The sequence below is a fragment of the Scyliorhinus torazame genome, chromosome 24 (assembly GCF_047496885.1).
Source record: "Scyliorhinus torazame isolate Kashiwa2021f chromosome 24, sScyTor2.1, whole genome shotgun sequence".
Taxonomy (NCBI): domain Eukaryota; kingdom Metazoa; phylum Chordata; class Chondrichthyes; order Carcharhiniformes; family Scyliorhinidae; genus Scyliorhinus; species Scyliorhinus torazame.
The window spans coordinates 51,771,550-51,789,920 of NC_092730.1; the positions used below are offsets into that span (position 1 = coordinate 51,771,550).

At 45.3% G+C, this 18,371-nt stretch overlaps 1 non-coding gene across 1 annotated transcript; it reads left to right on the forward strand.

Moving 5' to 3' along the window:
• Window positions 1–4,671: 4,671 nt before the first annotated feature.
• Window positions 4,672–4,753, forward strand: trnas-uga (transfer RNA serine (anticodon UGA)). Its single transcript has one exon. It is a non-coding gene; the product is annotated as a tRNA-Ser (tRNA).
• The last annotated feature ends 13,618 nt before the right edge of the window (window positions 4,754–18,371 follow it).

An 18,371-nucleotide genomic window follows, 5' to 3' on the forward strand; every position in this document is an offset into this window, starting at 1 on the left:
ATGATCAGAAAATGTCCATCGTGAAATGTGTGTTCCGATGATCGACGGATTCCTCTGTGAAGCCGGGAGCGTTTGTTTTTGCTGTCAAATGCTGGTTGATTCCAGTCTTTCAGCGAGGGCTTTTCACACTGTGTGGAAATATCTTGGAAATAATATTGAAGTGTTTCATATCAGTCCATTCACAAAAGTCCCTGACTGTGATGGGAATTCATTTTACTGAAAAAAACTGCATTTCCAATATTGAACACGGGGCTGAAGACAAAAAGCGGATATTGTCCATCAGTTCACGAATGCAAAACGAATTAAGACTTTTTGACGCATGCACTTGTGTGTTGAGCTGGCCGAGTGGTTAAGGCGATGGACTGCTAGTCCCTTGCGCTCTATAACGGCGTTCGAATCCCATTATCGTCCATTTTTCATACGCTGTTTTCTCGGAAGTGGGACTCATTTTTCGATGATGGATCTGCAATCACTGACGTGCAAATCCATTCCAGGTTGTGAGGCCGGATTGCATCGAGCTGTGTTGGAAAAGCGAGAATTCAAAATTCAGTCTTGGTCTGATTGAGATGAATTGATCGGGTAGTGAGAGAGGAACCACTTTGATTTGACTTATTGTCACATGTACAGTATTTTTCTGCTTCCAAGGAACATACACATTACATACATAGTGGGCAAAAAAAGAATAATCGACACAGTGCATTGCCAAATGGTACATCGACAAACAGTGATTGGTTACAGTGCGGAACAAGTGGACAAACAAAGTAAATCCATGACCAACAGCAGCATAGGGCGTCGTGAATAGTGTTCTTACAGGGAACAGATCAGTCCGAGGGAGAGTTGTTGAGGAGTCTAGTAGCTGTGCGGAAGAAGCTGTTCCTATGTCTGGATGTGCGGGTCTTCAGACTTCAGTGCCTTCCACCTGATGGAATGGACTGTAAAAAGTCAAAACCTGGGTGGGAGGGTTTCTGATAATGTTGTCTGCTGTCCTGCGGCAGCGGGAGTTGTCGGCAGAATCACTGTGCGGGTGGCATGCTTGTGTGATGGGTTGGGCTGAGTTCACCACATTGCAGTTTCTTGCGAAGTTGGACCGAGCAGTTGCCATACCAAGCTATGATGCAGCCCGATAGGTTGCTCTCTATGGCGCATCTGTAGCGTTTGTGAGAGTCGATGCAGGCATGACGATTTTATTCTCCTTCCTTAGGAGGTGCAAACGATGTTGGGATTTCTAGATTGTTGCATCACCGTGAGTGGACCAGGACAGACTGTTGGTGATGGTGACCCCCCGAGATGTAAAGCTATCGACCATCTCCACTTCGCACCCATTGATGCAGACGGGTGTGTGTGTTGTGCAACGCTTCATGGCGTCGATGATCAGTTCCTTGGTCTTTCCGACATTTAGAGACAGGCATAACAGGTACTGTTATGGGCGAGGCGTTTTCAGAAACCCAAAATGAATCAGAGAGTTCAACTAATCTCTCTCTTTAATGGATGTGTTGCTTTTCCTGGCACATGGTTGGCACATGTTGGCACATGTTTGGCACATGTTTTTCTTAGCATCTTAGCACATGGCTTTTTCCCTAGGTGTGGGATTACAATTATGGTCACGTGGGTTTTTAAACAGAAAACACTGTTTATTCCATGAACTCAACTTAACATCCCCTGCAAACGCAGACACTCCCAATCACTTTTCAAACTTGCAGCTTTCTGGAAACCCACAGACACACACAAAGTGCTTTTTGAACTGAAACTAAAAACCTGCAAAATGGCTAACCTAAAGCCCAGTTCCACCCACTCTCTGACATCACTGTTTTATTAAATGTACATTGCTTAAACATCCATGTCTTAAAGGTACACTCACATGACAGTGCACTATGCAACCATGTGATTTATCTACCTTCTGTATCTGATTCGTCATTGTTTGCGATACGACTTACCGCAGTGGTATCATCCACAAAATTATAGATTGAGTTGGAGCTAAATCCTGCCACACAGGATATGCCTCCATATTCAGCGGGTCCGTCCATGACAAGACTGAAGTACGATCACTCGTCTATCCAATCAGTGAGGTTTGCCTCACTGTGAGACAAGATTAGCAGAAGGAAACCCAAATTAATTAGATTCAGATCACACGGTTATACTAGACCTGAAACATGAAAACCCCGCCATCTCACAATTCCCGTTCCAGCCTCCCCGAACCGGCGCCGGAATGTGGCGACTCGGGGCTTTTCACAGTAACTTGATTGAAGCCTACTTGTGACAATAAGAGATTATTAGTATTATTATTATTATTGCTCCTCGACTGAGGTATGGTGATCCTCAGGTTAAATCACCACCAGTGAGATCTTACCCTCAAAGAGCCTGTGGTCATCAGGGACTAGAGTGACTTAATTTACTTTCGAACTGGATCAATGTGTAACATTTCCAGGATGTGACTTCACTCAAGACTGACCAAATGATTGACAGCCGGGACATTAACAACCATTGAGGAGTTACTGCTACCTGAGGCTTGGTTGGAATGTTGGTTTTAAAGGTTCATCATGAAATCTAGAGATATAAAGCCGGGAAAGTGTACATGAGGATTATCATGAAATCATTAAAATGTAAAAGGAGGCCATTCTGCCAATGGATTCTGCAACGATATTCTGAAAGAGCCCCTATGTCCCCACCACATCCCTGTCACACCACCCAACATTTTGAACACTAAGGGGCAATTTAGCATGGACACTCCACCTAACCCGCACACATTTGGACTGTGCGAGGAAATCGCAGCACCCGGAGGGAACCCACACAGACACGGAGAGAAAGTGCAAACTCCACACAGTCAGTGACCAAAAGATGGAATTGAACCCGGATCGCGGGCGCTGTGAGGCAACCACTGACAACGTGCCACCGTATGAGGTCATAACACGTCATATATCAGATCAAGCATGGTCTCATTGAAATACGGAGCATATTCGATGGGCTGAATGGCCTACTTCTGCTCCTACGTCTTATACCCTGGTATTGTGTAAATGTGTTCCGGGTCTTGTGTAAAACTCTTGTTAAAACAACACAGACACCGCGTGTCAACTGCATCTGATTTTCTGGTGCAGAGAAGGTAATTGTGGAATGCATGTCGTACCCATCAAACTCTGCTACTCACCTGACTGAGATGTGTTCTGTCTCTGTAAATCACAGGTAGTGTTCGCGAGTGGAGGGAACACTCTGCACCTCAGTCTCAACAGTTTTTGAGAGCAGGATTCCTTCATTATGAGTCAATGTCTGGTACTGTATGTGAGGGTGGGTTTCAGTCTCTATCAGACATTGGTACTGAATGTCAGTGTGGAAATCTTTCTGTATCTATCAATCACAATTATTGTTTGGGAAAAGTGAGATTAATACATAACAGCAGCGCTGCTGTAACAGACAGAGAAAGAAACACAAAAAATCAGGAAGAGACTATCAGGACACACATACAATGACACACAGAAAAGGTGCCGAGATGGCGAAACTGTTTTTTTAGGAAAATGTGTTTTCTGCTGCACACAGAGAGGCCCTGTTTGTAAATGTATATCCTGCTGTGTAACTGTGCTCTCTGCTGTGTAACTGAGCTATCTGCCGTGTAACTGAGCTCTCTGCTATGTAACTGTTCTCTCTGTCGTTCGTGGAACCGTGACACTGCCGGTGACAGATCTTCACTGTAGTTGCGTCAATGTGTTCCCAGTTGTGGAAATAAGAACCGTCGGAAGCAGAACCTTTCTGCGCCGTTAATGAGACGAAATTTTAATTTCATATTTATTAATTTTCGTTTTGTTCGAAATGTTCGTTTAGACCCTCTGGATTCCCAGTCAAGGGTCATAACCTTGTGTTCCTGTTATGAAGACAGTTCATTCAGCATCAATATTTCCGATAATAACATATACGCTCGAACCCACGACCCTGGGATTAAGAGTTCCATGCTCTACCGACTGAGCTAGCCGGTCTGCTGATGCAGTGTCAATTAAACATCTTTTTGAAGAGAGTTGCTGCGGTTCTCATTCGGAGGGTCAGTGCTGACTTGTTGGGCCGAATGGCCTCCTTCTGCGCTGCAGATTCTACGATTCTATGATTCAAGGAGGTTGATGCGGTGGAGTCCTTCTGCCATACTGCCCATTCCTGACACCATGTAGAAATGCTGGTCTCTCAATGACTGGCGACCAAGGACATGTAATAAAAAACAACTGACTTAATAATTGAGCAGGTCCTCCTGGCTTGTGCTCTGACCGCGATCCGGGGAACTGCCGGAATCCCGACACGTGATCATTTTAGTTGCGTCATCAGGTCATCAGGTGACCGTTCGGCCTGCACAGGTCTCCTTCTGTGCTGTAATTTCCAGATTTCATCATTTAAATTTTCTTCCAGACTGTAAACTGTGTACCTGTTCCATTTGAATTTCTAATATATTTCCAATGTAACTGATGTTGTTCCACAATCTATTCAATCGGTGGAATTGTGCGTTTAGGGAGCTGAGGTTTTCGAGTCTCTCAAGGCTTCTCTCCAAATCCAATGGTCATTTTCCACGAAGATTCAATATCACATAAACACCGGGGCCCCGTTGATCGTTTGAATGCAGTAACTTCCTGGAGTGATTCCAGGCTGGTTTTAGAATGTATTCTATCGACCAAATTACAAATGAATGACGCACTAGACGCAGCTGCGATAGCCGAGTGGTTAAGGCGTTGGACTTGAAATCCAATGGGATTTCCCCGTGCAGGCTCGAGCCCTGCTCGCAGCGACTGTGATTCGAAATATTTGCTGAACTCCCCGCACAAGCCACTGACTCGAGAATAAATCGGAATGTTTGGAAATGAACGGTTGGAACCTACATCGCGTTCAGTCAGATATTTACCCTTTATTTTGGTAACTGAACGAAATATAAAGAAGCTCGCACTCAAAACAACAACCAATAAGTAATAACATTTCCTGCAACGTTTGGAAGGAGAAGCAGCAACGGCAGCGAATGGAAACGTGGTTTGGTTTCATTCAGGTGAACGGATTTCTGGGTAAAAAGATCGTGGTAGCCACCAAACCCACTGTGTTCAGCGACTTCTCCCTGTCTGCTCTGCCTCAGAGCCCCACTGTCCCTATTCCCTAGTTCTCCCTCAATGCTCTCACCTTCTGACATATTGCTCCCGTGCCCACCCCCCTGCCATACTAGTTTAAACCCTCCCGTGTGACACTAGCAAATCTCGCGGCCAGGATATTTATGCCTCTCCAGTTTAGATGCAACCCGTCCTTATATAGGTCACACCTGCCCCGGAAGAGCTCCCAGTGGGTCAGATAACGGAAACCCTCTCTCCTACACCAGCTGTTTAGCCACGTGTTTAGCTGCTCTATCTTCCTATTTCTAGCCTCACTGGCACGTGGCACAGGGAGTAATCTCGAGATTACAATGCTAGAGGTGCTGTCTTTTAACTTTCTGCCTAGCTCCCTGAACTCCTGCTGCAGGACCTCATGCCCCTTCCTGCCTATGTCATTAGTACCAATATGTACAACGACCTCTGCCTGTTTGCCCTCCCCCTTCAGGATGCCCTCTACCCATTCGGAGACATCCTGGACCCTGGCACCAGGGAGGCAACATACCATCCTGGAGTATCTTTCACGTCCACAGAAGCGCCTATTTGTGCCCCTGACTATAGAGTCCCCTATTACTATTACTCTTCTGCGCTTTGACCCTCCCTTCTGATCATCAGAGCCAGCCGTGGTGCCACTGCTCTGGCTGCTGCTGTTTTTCCCTGATAGGATACACCCCCTCCCCCGACAGTATCCAAAGGGGTATACCTGTTCGAGAGGGGGACAACCACAGGGGATTCCTGCACTGACTGCCTGCCCTTTCTGGTGGTCACCCATTTCTCTGCCTGCACCTTGGGTGTGACCACATTTATATAACTGCGATCTATGACGCTTTCCACCACCTGCATGCTCCTAAGTGCATCCAATTGCTGCTCCAACCGAACCAGGCGGTCTGTGAGGAGCTCCAGTTGGGTGCACGTTCTGCAGATGACGTCATCCGGGACGCTGGAAGCCTCCCGGACCTGCCACATCTCACAGTCAGAGCATTGCAACCCTCTAACTGACATTGCGTCAATTAATTAAAATTAAACGTTTTTTTTTTTTAAATTATTATTTTTATTTTAATTTTTTTAAAGTTACTGTTAACTATCTGTTTCCTAGCACTAGATTTCTAATATAAATGCGAAAGCTAAATATAGTACTCTCCGATCTCTGGCTTAGATGCCTCTCTAAATTATAATTCAGTAATTATGTTTAATTAGTTACCAATGCTTAATTTTTTTGATTCAGTGTAGATTCCCAACCAGCCACTCAGGTCACAGCTTTTCTGTGATGTCACTTCAGTTTCCCCCCCCCCGACATACACAATTTGAAAAAGGTATAAAAGTAATAATGAGTAAAAATCACTTACTTACCTTCTTACCTTCTGAGTGTCTTAGATGTTCTCAGGTTCTCTCCCTGACAGAGACTGCTCCTCCTCCTCCGAACGGCCCCCGAAACTAGGGCGCCATCTTTCAAAATCTCGGTAGTCGGATACACCTCAACCCATCTGCTGAACACATCCACAATAACCAAAACATATTTAAAACATTGACAACATTCACACCTTTCCAACTCAATGTAATCCATTTGGAGCGTCTCAAAGGGACCACTGGGCAATGGGGCTTGCCTCATTCCACAAGGGATACCTTTGCCGGTGTTATATTGCTGACAAATCAAACACCGATTATTGATACTCTGGGCCAGCCCCTGCATTTTAGTGTGCCACCAAGTGTCCAGCAACAAATCACTAGTCCCCCGAGCCCCACAATGCGTTGTAAAGTATGCACATTCGATGACCCACAAAGCCAGTACCTCAGACATACAAGTCAGATGTGCTGGCGTGGTCCATAAAGAATAAACAGAATCATATGTACAACCTAACCGTTTCCACATTTGTTTATCACTCTCAGGAGCGTCCTGCTGTAACCTTCTGACGTCTTGGATGGTTGGCACTGGCTTGTCAGAAGCAGATCTATTTAAAGCAGATCGTTTTGTCTGACTTAGCATTTTAGGCACCGCTGAATTTGAGGGCTGTCCGCGCTGCACAATCTGCTTGTTCATTACCAACGTCAACTGGGGTCTTACCGTTTGTATGGGCAGCGCATTTAATGACGGAAATCTGCGCGGACATAAGGAGGGCCCGCAGTAGGTCATCAACTAAACCCCGGCGGGATCTTTTCCGTGATGGCCGAGGTAAGGAATCCCCTATTCTTCCAGAGCTGTGGGTTAGCTGAAGTCGAGTGTTAATCGTTTCAGGGACCTCAAAATATTTCATGGAAGTGCCGTCTGGCATGGCTTGAAGTGCGTACCCTGTTAGATCTGAATGATCCACTGCCCTCCTTACCATAGGCCCCAGATCCTTGGCATGGTACTGGTCATGGACCTGACGTGTAATATGAGGGCCGACAGAAGCTGACTGTGCCCATAAATGTGGTGGTATTGTAACAAAATCGGCTGTACCTTCTTTTCCCGTGACTGTGGCTGTAATCTTGACTGGTCATTCGGTCCCAATTAACGTCCGGTATTTGTCCTCCAACTCTCTGTTCTGTCCGGTTCTGGCATAGGCCAGGGTAACGTGGAGCAGTGAATGCTCAATGTCTAACGTCCACCACTAGGGTGTGATGGAAATATAGCACTGTTGTCTCATCCTCCATGATTGAACCGTTACCCCTTCGTCTCTGCACTCTAGCTGTAGCTGGAAGATACACAGTAAATCTCGGGCCAACAAGTTACAGTCGAATCCAGTAGTCACCACAAACTGATGATCTGTAGACCTATTCTCATAAATGACTGTCACAGGTTCAGAAATAGGATACTCACACACGTGTCCTTGGGGCCCCGCCAAATGCTGGGTGTGGTCGGATAGTGGTAGTCGAAGTTCTGATTGCACCGAAGACATGGCTGCTCCAGTGTCGATTACAAATGGGTAATGTTGATCTCCTGTCTGCAGAGAGATAATAGGTTCACTGTCCGATTGGAGATTACTTATGACTAAATTAGCTAGTCAACCTTGTGTTGGGAAAGGGTTTGCCTGGAGAAGTCGGTCTATAAGACCATAAGACATAGGAGTGGAAGTAAGGCCATTCGGCCCATCGAGTCCACTCCACCATTCAATCATGGCTGATTACAACTCCATTTACCCGCTCTCTCTCCATAGCCCCTAATTCCTTGAGAAATCAAGAATTTATCAACTTCTGTCTTAAAGACGCTCAACGTCCCGGCCTCCACCGCCCTCTGTGGCAATGAATTCCACAGACCCACCACTCTCTGGCTGAATAAATTTCTCCTCATCTCTGTTCTAAAGTGACTCCCTTTTATTCTAAGGTTGTGCTCCCGGGTCCTAGTCTCCCCTGCTAATGGAAACAACTTCCCTACATCCACCCTATCTAAGCCATTCATTATCTTGTAAGTTTCTATTAGATCTCCCCTCAACCTCCTAAACGCCAATGAAGAAAATCCCAGGATCCTCAGACGTTCATCGTATGTTAGGCCTACCATTCCTGGGATCATCCGTGTGAATCTCCGCTGGACCCGCTCCAGTGCCAGTATGTCCTTCCTGAGGTGTGGGGCCTGAAATTGCTCACAGTATTCTAAATGGGGCCTAACTAATGCTTTATAAATCTTCAGAAGTACATCCCTGCTTTTGTATTCCAAGCCTCTTGAGATGAATGACAACATGGCATTTGCTTTCTTAATTACGGACTCAACCTGCAAGTTTACCTTTAGAGAATCCTGGACTAGGACTCCCAAGTCCCTTTGCACTTCAGCATTATGAATTTTGTCACCGTTTAGAAAATAGTCCACGCCTCTATTCTTTTTTCCAAAGTGCAAGACCTCGCACTTGCCCACATTGAATTTCATGAGCCATTTCTTGGACCAATCTCCTAAACTGTCTAAATCTTTCTGCAGCCTCCCCACCTCCTCCATACTACCTGCCCCTCCACCTATCGTTGTATCATCGGCAAACTTAGCCAGAATGCCCCCAGTCCCGTCTTCTAGATCGTTACTATATAAAGAGAACAGCTGAGGCCCCAACACTGAACCCTGCGGGACACCACTCGTCACCGGTTGCCATTCCGAAAAAGAACCTTTTATCCCAACTCTCTGCCTTCTGCCTGACAGCCAATCGTCAATCCATGTTAGTACCTTGCCTCGAATACCATGGGCCCTTATTTTACTCAGTAGTATCCCGTGAGGCACCTTATCAAACGCCTTTTGGAAGTCAAGATAGATAACATCCATTGGCTCTCCTTGGTCTAACCTATCTGTTATCTCTTCAAAGAACTCTAACAGGTTTGTCAGGCACGAACTCCCCTTACTAAATCCATGCTGACTTGTCCTAAACCAACCCTGCACTTCCAAGAATTTAGAAATCTCATCCTTAACAATGGATTCTAGAATCTTGCCAACAACCGAGGTTAGGCTAATTGGCCTATAATTTTCCATCTTTTTCCTTGTTCCCGTATTCAACAGGGGGGTTACAACAGCGATTTTCCAATCCTTTGGGACTTTCCCTGACTTCAGTGACGTTTGAAAGATCATAACTAACGCCTCCGCTATTTCTTCAGCTATCTCCTTTAGAACTCTAGGATGTAGCCCATCTGGGCCCGGAGATTTATCAATTTTTAGACCTCTTAGTTTCTCTAGCACTTTCTCCTTTGTGATGGCTACCATATTCAACTCTGCCCCCTGACTCTCTGGAATTGTTGGGATATTACTCATGTTTTCTACTGTGAAGACTGATGCAAAGTACTTCTTCAGTTCCTCAGCTATTTCCTTGTCTCCCATCACAAAATAAGCAGCGTCATTTTGGAGCGGCCCAATGTCAACGTTTGCCTCCCGTTTGTTTTTAATGTATTTAAAGAAACTTTTACCATCATTCCTAATGTTACTGGCGAGCCTACCTTCAAATTTGCTCCTCTCTTTCCTTATTTCTCTCTTTGTTATCCTCTGTTTGTTTTTGTAGTCTTCCCAATCTTCTGACTTCCCACTACTCTTTGCCACATTATAGGCTTTCTCTTTTGCTTTGATGCATTCCCTAACTTCCTTTTTCAGCCATGGCTGCCTAATCCCCCCTCTGATAACCTTTCTTTTGTTTGGGATGAACCTCTGTACTGTGTCCTCAATTACTCCCAGGAACTCCTGCCATTGCTGTTCTACTGCCTTTCCCACTAGGCTCTGCTCCCAGTTGATCTTCGTGAGTTCCTCCCTCATGCCCCTGTAGTTACCTTTATTTAACTGTAACACCTTTACATCTGATTCTACCTTCTTTCTCTCAAATTGGAGATTGAATTCGACCATATTATGATCACTGCCTCCTAAGTGCTCCCTGACTTTAAGATCTTTAATCAAGTCTGGCTCATTACACAACACTAAGTCCAGAATGGCCTGTTCCCTCGTGGGCTTCTCACAAGCTGTTCCAAAAAGCCCACCTGTAAACATTCAATGAATTCCCTTTCCTTGGGTCCACTGCAGCATTATTTACCCAGTCCACCTGCATATTGAAGTCCCCCATGATCACTGTGACCTTGCCTTTCTGACATGCACTTTCTATTTCGTGGTTCATTTTGTGCCCCCGGTCCTGACCACTGTTAGGAGTCCTGTACCTAACTCCCATTATGTCTTTTTTGCCTTTGTGGTTCCTCAACTCTACCCACACAGACTCCACATCATCTGACCCTATGTCGTTTAGTGCTAATGATTTAATTTCATTCCTAATTAACAAGGCAACCCCGCCCCCACTGCCCACCTCTCTCTCTTTTCGATAGATTGTGAATCCCTGGATGTTTAAATGCCAGTCCTGGACCCCCTGCAACCATGTCTCTGTGATGCCTACCACATCATACCTGCCAGTCACAATCTGGGCCACAAGCTCATCCACCTTGTTCCGTACACTGCGCGCATTTAATATAGCACCAGTAATTCTCTATTGATCGTCCCTTTTTGTTTTCTTAGTGTGGTGGACCTTGGTTTACTGAGCCTTTCCATACGCTGTGTCATATTTTGTGGGATGGGGACAATCGTAACCACTCTTGAGTTTTGTCTGTTCATGGTTTTTTGTATTCCTCAGCAGCTACGCTCCCCGCTGATTACTTCACCTCTTGGTTCCCTGACCTTCCCTTCCCGCCCAATCTTTAGTTTAAAGTCCTATTGACCACCCTATTGACTCTTTTCGCCAGAACACTGGTCCCAGCTCGGTTCAGGTGGAGACCATCCCAACAGTATAGGACCCCCCTGTCCCAAAACTGATGCCAGTGTCCCATGAAAAGGAACCCCTCATTCCCACACCACTCTTTCAGCCACGTGTTAACTTCCCTTATTCTTGCCTCCCTATGCCAATTTGCACGTCGCTCGGGCAGTAATCCGGAGGTTATGACCCTTGAGGACCTGTTTTTTAATTTGAATCCTAGCTCTTTATAATCTCTAAACAGGTCCTCTTTCCTAGACTTGCCTATGTTGTTGGTACCGACATGGACCACAACAAGTGGATCCTCCCCCTCCCTCTCCAGTATCCTTTCAAGCCGGTCAGAGATGTCCCACACCCTAGCACCGGGCAGGCAACATACCATGCGGGACTCTTTATCCTGCTCGCAAAGGATACTATCTATCCCCCTGATAATAGAATCCCCAGAACTACGACTTGCCTATTTACTCCCTCCCCTTGAATGGCCTGCTGAACCATGGTGCCTTGGTCAGCTGACTCATCCTTCCTGCAACCTTGTTCGCCATCCACACAGGGAGCAAGTGCCTCATACCTGTTGGACAGAGTCAAGGGCTGAGGCTCCTGAATTCCTGACTGCTGGTTCCCTTTACCTGCCTGACTTGCAGTCACACCCTGCTGTCCCTGGCCACTGGCAGGATTTAAACTACTTACTCTGACAGGTGTGACTGCCTCCTGAAACACAGTGTCCAGGTAAGTCTCCCCCTCCCGGATGTGCCTCAGTGTTTGAAGCTCAGGCGCCAGCTCATCAACTCTGAGCCGGAGCTCTTCGAGCAGCCAACACTTACTGCAGATGTGGTCGCTGCAGCTCGCAATGGGATCTGCCAGCTCCCACATCAAGCAGCTCAAGCACATCACCTGACCAGCCATCACTAATTAATTAATTAGTTTAATTTAAGTTTATGGTGGGGGCAGCTGCAGCCAATCAGACACTAATCTACCCTGCACTTTTAACTGAAAAACAGCACAATTAGATTAACCACTTAGCTTTCCTGGTTACCTCACTGCACCAAACTGTCAAATTCTCACTGTCTGTATCTCTTACTCCGGCTGTGTCTCCTTGACATGCGCAATGCTAATAATATAATAAGGTCTACCTCGTCTGTCCTCCCCTTGGTGGGTACCCCCTCCTTTAGGGTCGGGTAGTCTCCTTCTGCTGCCCGTCTTTTAAAGGGCAATTCCTGATGCCAGTGATCTGTACGGCCACAATTAAAACATGCATTGTTCCCTCTATATCTGCCGCTGGTTGGGGTCTCAGATCATCCTCTTTCATTATAAACTCAGTCTTAATCTTTGTAACTGAGTCTCCTTCCTGGTCTACACTCTCCTTACAATAAAATCTGACTGCCCGGGCCATCTGGGAAGGGTCGTTCTCTGTCCAATTCATGTTACCACATTTCACGGCAGTAGGCACGGAAGGTGGTAGGCAATACATTAATACAGCATAATATTGAAGGGAATTCTGATCACTCTGGGACAGCATGTCACCTGACTGCCCACGGGAGATTTCATTAAAAAGGTTCCAGAAATTCCTCTGGCTCTTCAGTATAGCAGAGATGTTTATGGGCTTTTGAAATGTGGCATTCAACGCATTCAGGATTTGTGCTCGTCTATCATCGTCCAGGGCATGGGCTTGCTGAAGTGCGGCGTGGCTAGTATAATTCAAGTGGTTGAGGGAACGGCGGAGCTCTGCTGGGGTTAAAAGCCGCTGGGCTAGGGACCAAAGGTCTCTATAGTCAGCTTGATAAACTGAGATGGTACTTCTCAGATAGTCCACGAAAGCAGCAGGAGATTTCTTCTTGTCTGGGATTGCAGCCAGCATAGCCATCATCTCACTGGGTCGCCATGGGAAATAAACGTCTATCGTGGGCTGGGCTGCTGCTGTTGCAACATCAGGGTTGTGTATTTTCCTAAGCGGCAACTGTCTCAGAGTCTCATTAGGGGGCGCTTTAGCGGATTCCTCTGGCTCTTCAAAGACTTCGCCGTCCTTCCCTGCCACTAGGGGAGTTCCATCTCCTCAGAACCATTCCCATCCTCTTTCTTTGTTCTCTTCTTTTTCTGTCCTACTATATCGGTCTTAATGAATCTAGGTCGTATGCGTAATTGTTTCTGAATCGGATCAGGCCCCTCTCTCTTTGTCCGAGATCGGGTCCTAGAGCTAATTGGGCTTGTGGAACAGAGCTCCCCTTCTCTAACAGATGGTGAAGGTGCAGAAATAGGGCCCATAATATTAAACGAAGGGGCTGGAGAGGCTGGCATGATTTAAATCTGGGAGCAGTGACTGGATATAAATTATGATACCCTGGTGGTTCCGGAATTAGTGCAGACAATGCTACTGGTGCAGTCGGGACTCTCGCTGACATGGTCCAATTCTCTAGGTCATCATCTGCGTCTGTCAATGCAAGGCCAGCCATTGAACTACGTAGCCCTTTTTTTTCCTCCTCTCTTTACTTGCGCGTGTTTTTGAATGCACACTCCTTTTTCAAGGTCTCCAGAGTTTTCTGGTTCCCCCTTCACTAATTGGAATCCCCATTTTAAGGTCATTTTCTTGCCAACTTATAACATGATCCTATCCCTCTCCTCTTGACAATATTGTCTCCATAATCCAATTAACTCTTTAGCTTTCATACTTTGGCTCTTTTTTTATTTATTTATTTGCCTATTTATAACCAATGGCAATTTTTGCTACTTGGCAAAGTTATTTAAAAGGTTTTAACAGTGTTCTTTTCAAACTTAAAATGTTTGAAAATTCAAATTGAATTACTGCAAACTGCAAGCTCAGCTCTGATCTCAACTCAGAACTGAGTTTACGATTTGCTTAACACAAACTTGTATAACTTCTACAAATTAATTAATTCTTTCTCTTAGCAATTTTTCTGTTCACAAGTTATTTTTTACATTCACAAAAATGTTGGCTGCTATGAATGACGAAGCAGTTAGCTGCGGTGGTTGTCATCTCCAGATTTACACTTTTTAAAATCGTGTCAGTGAGTTTCATTAAGTTTCTATTAATTCACAAATAAAATGAAATAAACATTATATCAAGTAATTCAAACTTAAGATTCTGGCTATTTCAATCAATTGCTTGCTAAAATAATTAACTTTTCTCAAAGAGGTTTAGAAACCCACTGGTTTCTTTTAATTGATTCAAAACGTATCTTTGCTGGAGTTTCAGTGACTCGAAAGAAAGGTATCCGATTACACCACAGGCTGCTGCTGTTATCTCAAGGCGCGTGTGAGAAGCACTGTCCGTAGTCTTTAACTTTGGCTGCTGTTAACATAGATTACATAGAACATACAGTGCAGAAGGAGGCCATTCGGCCCATCGAGTCTGCACCGACCCACATTAATCCCTCACTTCCACCCTATCCCCGCAACCCAATAACCCCTCCCAACCCTTATGGACACTACGGGCAATTTTTTTTTTAGCATGGCCAATCCACCTAACCTGCACGTCTTTGGACTGTGGGAGGAAACCGGAGCACCCGGAGGAAACCCACGCAGACACGGGGAGAACGTGCAGACTCCGCACAGACAGTGACCCAGCGGGGAATCGAACCTGGGACCCTGGCGCTGTGAAGCCACAGTGCTATCCACTTGTGCTACCGTGCTGCCCTTTTAACCTTTTGAGAGCCTTCTGCTTTAACTAACATGCAGCATCCAGTTCAATGAATGCGTCTTCGTTTAGAAATTTATCCAAGCAATTCCCCATAATCTCGAACTAGTCCTCAAGACTGCGTTTCTCGCCACTACAGTCCAAGGAGACAATTTTAGTTGAATAAACTGTAGTTTTAAAAACACTCCTGGAACTGAACCATCCTTCCGATGTCTCATCAGTTCATCCAAAACACTCGTAGAACTGAACCATCTTTCCGGTGTCCCATCAGTTCATCAAAAAGACTCGTGGAACTAAATCATCTTTCCAGATGTCCCAGCAGTTCCACAATTAACCCAAAATTGAACTATCAATTATGATATCCCATCAGTTTAATTTTCTCATCCCCAGACTGACCTTTGATTTCGTCAAGATGATCTTTCCGTACCAACTGCGAGTGACCAGACCAATCAGACCATGAGAAGAGGGGAAAACCAATGTGGGTCATTTGCCAGCTACACACATTATGGGCCCGTTTCCACTTTCCTTGTCCAACATCAGTCTAATTCTGATTTCGCAGCTGGCCAGTGACCGTCTCGAGAAATCCTGGGTTTTCGGCACCAAATGACAATATTGAATTCTTTACCCGTCAGTCTGGCCTTAATAAAACTCGAGATGGATTTGTAGGCACACTATTATTTATTTTTAACCAACTTGCAAGTCTGACTCGCTTCACAATGAGCCTCAGAACACACAAGCTGTCTTCTGAAACCCTCGGAACCGAGTTTTATCGGAGACAAAGGAATCTCGACAAATACATTCAAATGGCATCAAGTTTCACATACAAGTTTCCCATAGGCCATCCTATACACCTCCTGAGCTGGCCATATATCCTGATTGGCTCACTTCCCATTCCGTAACCCTGGGCCTCTTGTTACCCAGCATCCTTTTCCCATCCTCCACCAGACAGCCCTTCCCCTTCCTTGCCATGCCATCTGAAATCCTTTGTCTGTAAACTCACTACTATTAGACTGATCACATCCACATTACTGTAACTAATATTTGAACTAATTATTTTATATCACATTTGTTTGTTCAATTCCTCACCTTCAATGTTAATCTCCTTAACGACATCAAATACATTTGGGCTGAAATCTCTATTGAATAAATAATCATCAAATTCTGCAGTCAGTCCATGAACAACCCGCGCATTCCTTCCACTTATTGTTACTTTAATTTCCTTTATCACACTTCTTTATCACAAAGGTTTCGACCATTCGTAAATGTTTTCTTTTGTATCAAACTGTTATCAAAGAAGAGGAACGAGAAAGACTGGCTGTAGGCAATGTTCACATGACATGTGGACCAGATGTGATGCAGCTGAGGGTGCTAAGTGATGTAATAGTGGACATTGTGAAGTTACTGGCCAGAAGCTTCCGAATTGTATTTGTGTTTTTAATGGACAGCTACAATCCACTTGTTTATTCCAGGACACAACAATGAATAAAGTGAATCAGTACTGAACAGTTTCTAACATCCACACCTCCAGTTTGTTCTTATTGAGAACCCCGTCCTCGATGGAAGCTCCTCCTTGGAATACAGGAGCGATCCCTCGAGGACCTGAGCTGTAAACGTGAAATTCAGTGAACGGATTTCACCCTCCGCACGGAATCTGATCACCTCCTCAACCCCAACATTCAGCTTGGGTGGGCAGGGAAGACAATTTCCTTCCCCCAGCCCCCTACACAGACTGGGTAATATCCCAAACTCGTATCCTGCTATTATCACATTGCTCCACAACATCGCTCTCTTCCCACAACTCCAGGAATCTCACCCCAAATCCTCAACCCTTTTATTCTGTATTCAAGCAACATTTTGTCCCCTGACTAAGTTCATCCAGGGAAGAGAGGTTTGGCATTCCGAGTTCCTCTGCAGATATCCGGTTGTTGCTTCATGACCAAAAGAGGCCTAAAACCTGAAAGAAAGCCTCTCCCACAGCCCTGTGAGCATGTCTCCATTCGAAGGTGTAGTCAATACCTGCAGAGTAGATAACAATGGAGAGAATTGTGAGGAATGTCAACGTCGACATTCGGTGGAAATAAAGGACTCAAAAGAAGACATTATTTTAAATACTTAACAGATTCTCTGGGAGCAGGATTCGTGTAAAAGGGAAAAATCCAGTTGATTTCTAGTCGAAAGCTTTAACCATTGGACTGAATTCAGTCCTTGTGTTAAAATGTCTGTAAATTATCCATTGGAAAGTGAAGGACAATTTAAACCTGCAATTCTGGACAAAGACAGATTTTGCGCTGTTATGTTCTTGGGGAGAATTACAGAACATAGAGATCTAGGGGTACAAGTTCGGAGCTCCTTGTAGGCGGAGCCGCAGGTGGACAGGGTGTGAATAAGCCATTCAGCATATTGAATACAGGAGTTAGGACGCCTTATTGAAGTTGTACAAGACATTAAGAGCACACATGAAATACTATGTTCAGTTCTAGTCACCCTATTATGGGAAGTATATTGTTAAACTAGAAAGAGTGCAGAAGAGATTTACGAGGATGCTACCAGGACTTGGTGGTCTGAGTTATAAGGAGAGGCTATATAGGCTTGGACTTGTTTTCCTGGAGCGTCGGAGGCTTCGAGGTGATCTGATAGAGGTCCATAAAATAATGAGAAGCGATCAGGCAGAGAGTCAACATATTTTTCCACTGGTAGAGTAGCTAAAGGGCACAGGTTAAAGGAGAGAGCGGAGAGATGCCATAGAGACCAGACAGGATTTTCGTTCACACAGAGGGTGGTGAGCATCCGAAATGGGCTGCCAGAGGCAGTGTAGAGTCGGTACAATGTTTTCCTTTATAAAACAGGTTTGATATTTCCCTGGGCAGGGTGGATATAGAGGGATATGGGTCAAATGTGGGCAAGTGGGACTAACTCAGTGGTAGAAACTGGGCGGCATGGACAAGCTGGGTCGAAGGGCCTGTTTCCATGCTGTAAACATCTATGACTCTGTGACTCTCTGGAGGAAGTGTTCAATCACACAGATCAGGTCAAACGCAATAACACTCTGCTGGGATTGATCTAGCTACAGAGTGTCAGGATGTTCCGCTGAACAAAACAGAATGCCTGAAATATTTTACGGATCCGTGGTATCTCTGACAAGAGAACTAGTTAACATTTCAGATCCTGACCTTTCATTGGAATGACCTGTTCCTCTCTCCACAGGTGCTGCCGGATCAGCTGAATATTTGCAGCATTTTCTGTCTTTGTCTCGGGTTTGCAGCATCCGCAGTATTTTGCTTTTGGGTCAAAGGACAATGAGTTGTCTTTCCTGCACTGAAGGATATTGCAGGTCCCTCTGGCTGTGGGTGTCGCTGATTATCCATCTCTGGGACCTTTATTAATCAAAAGACTGCCGTTTGTGGAGGGTTTCTGAAATCCTGTCAGGGAGCTGGAGTTAAAATACACGGAGCCCTTACTCAA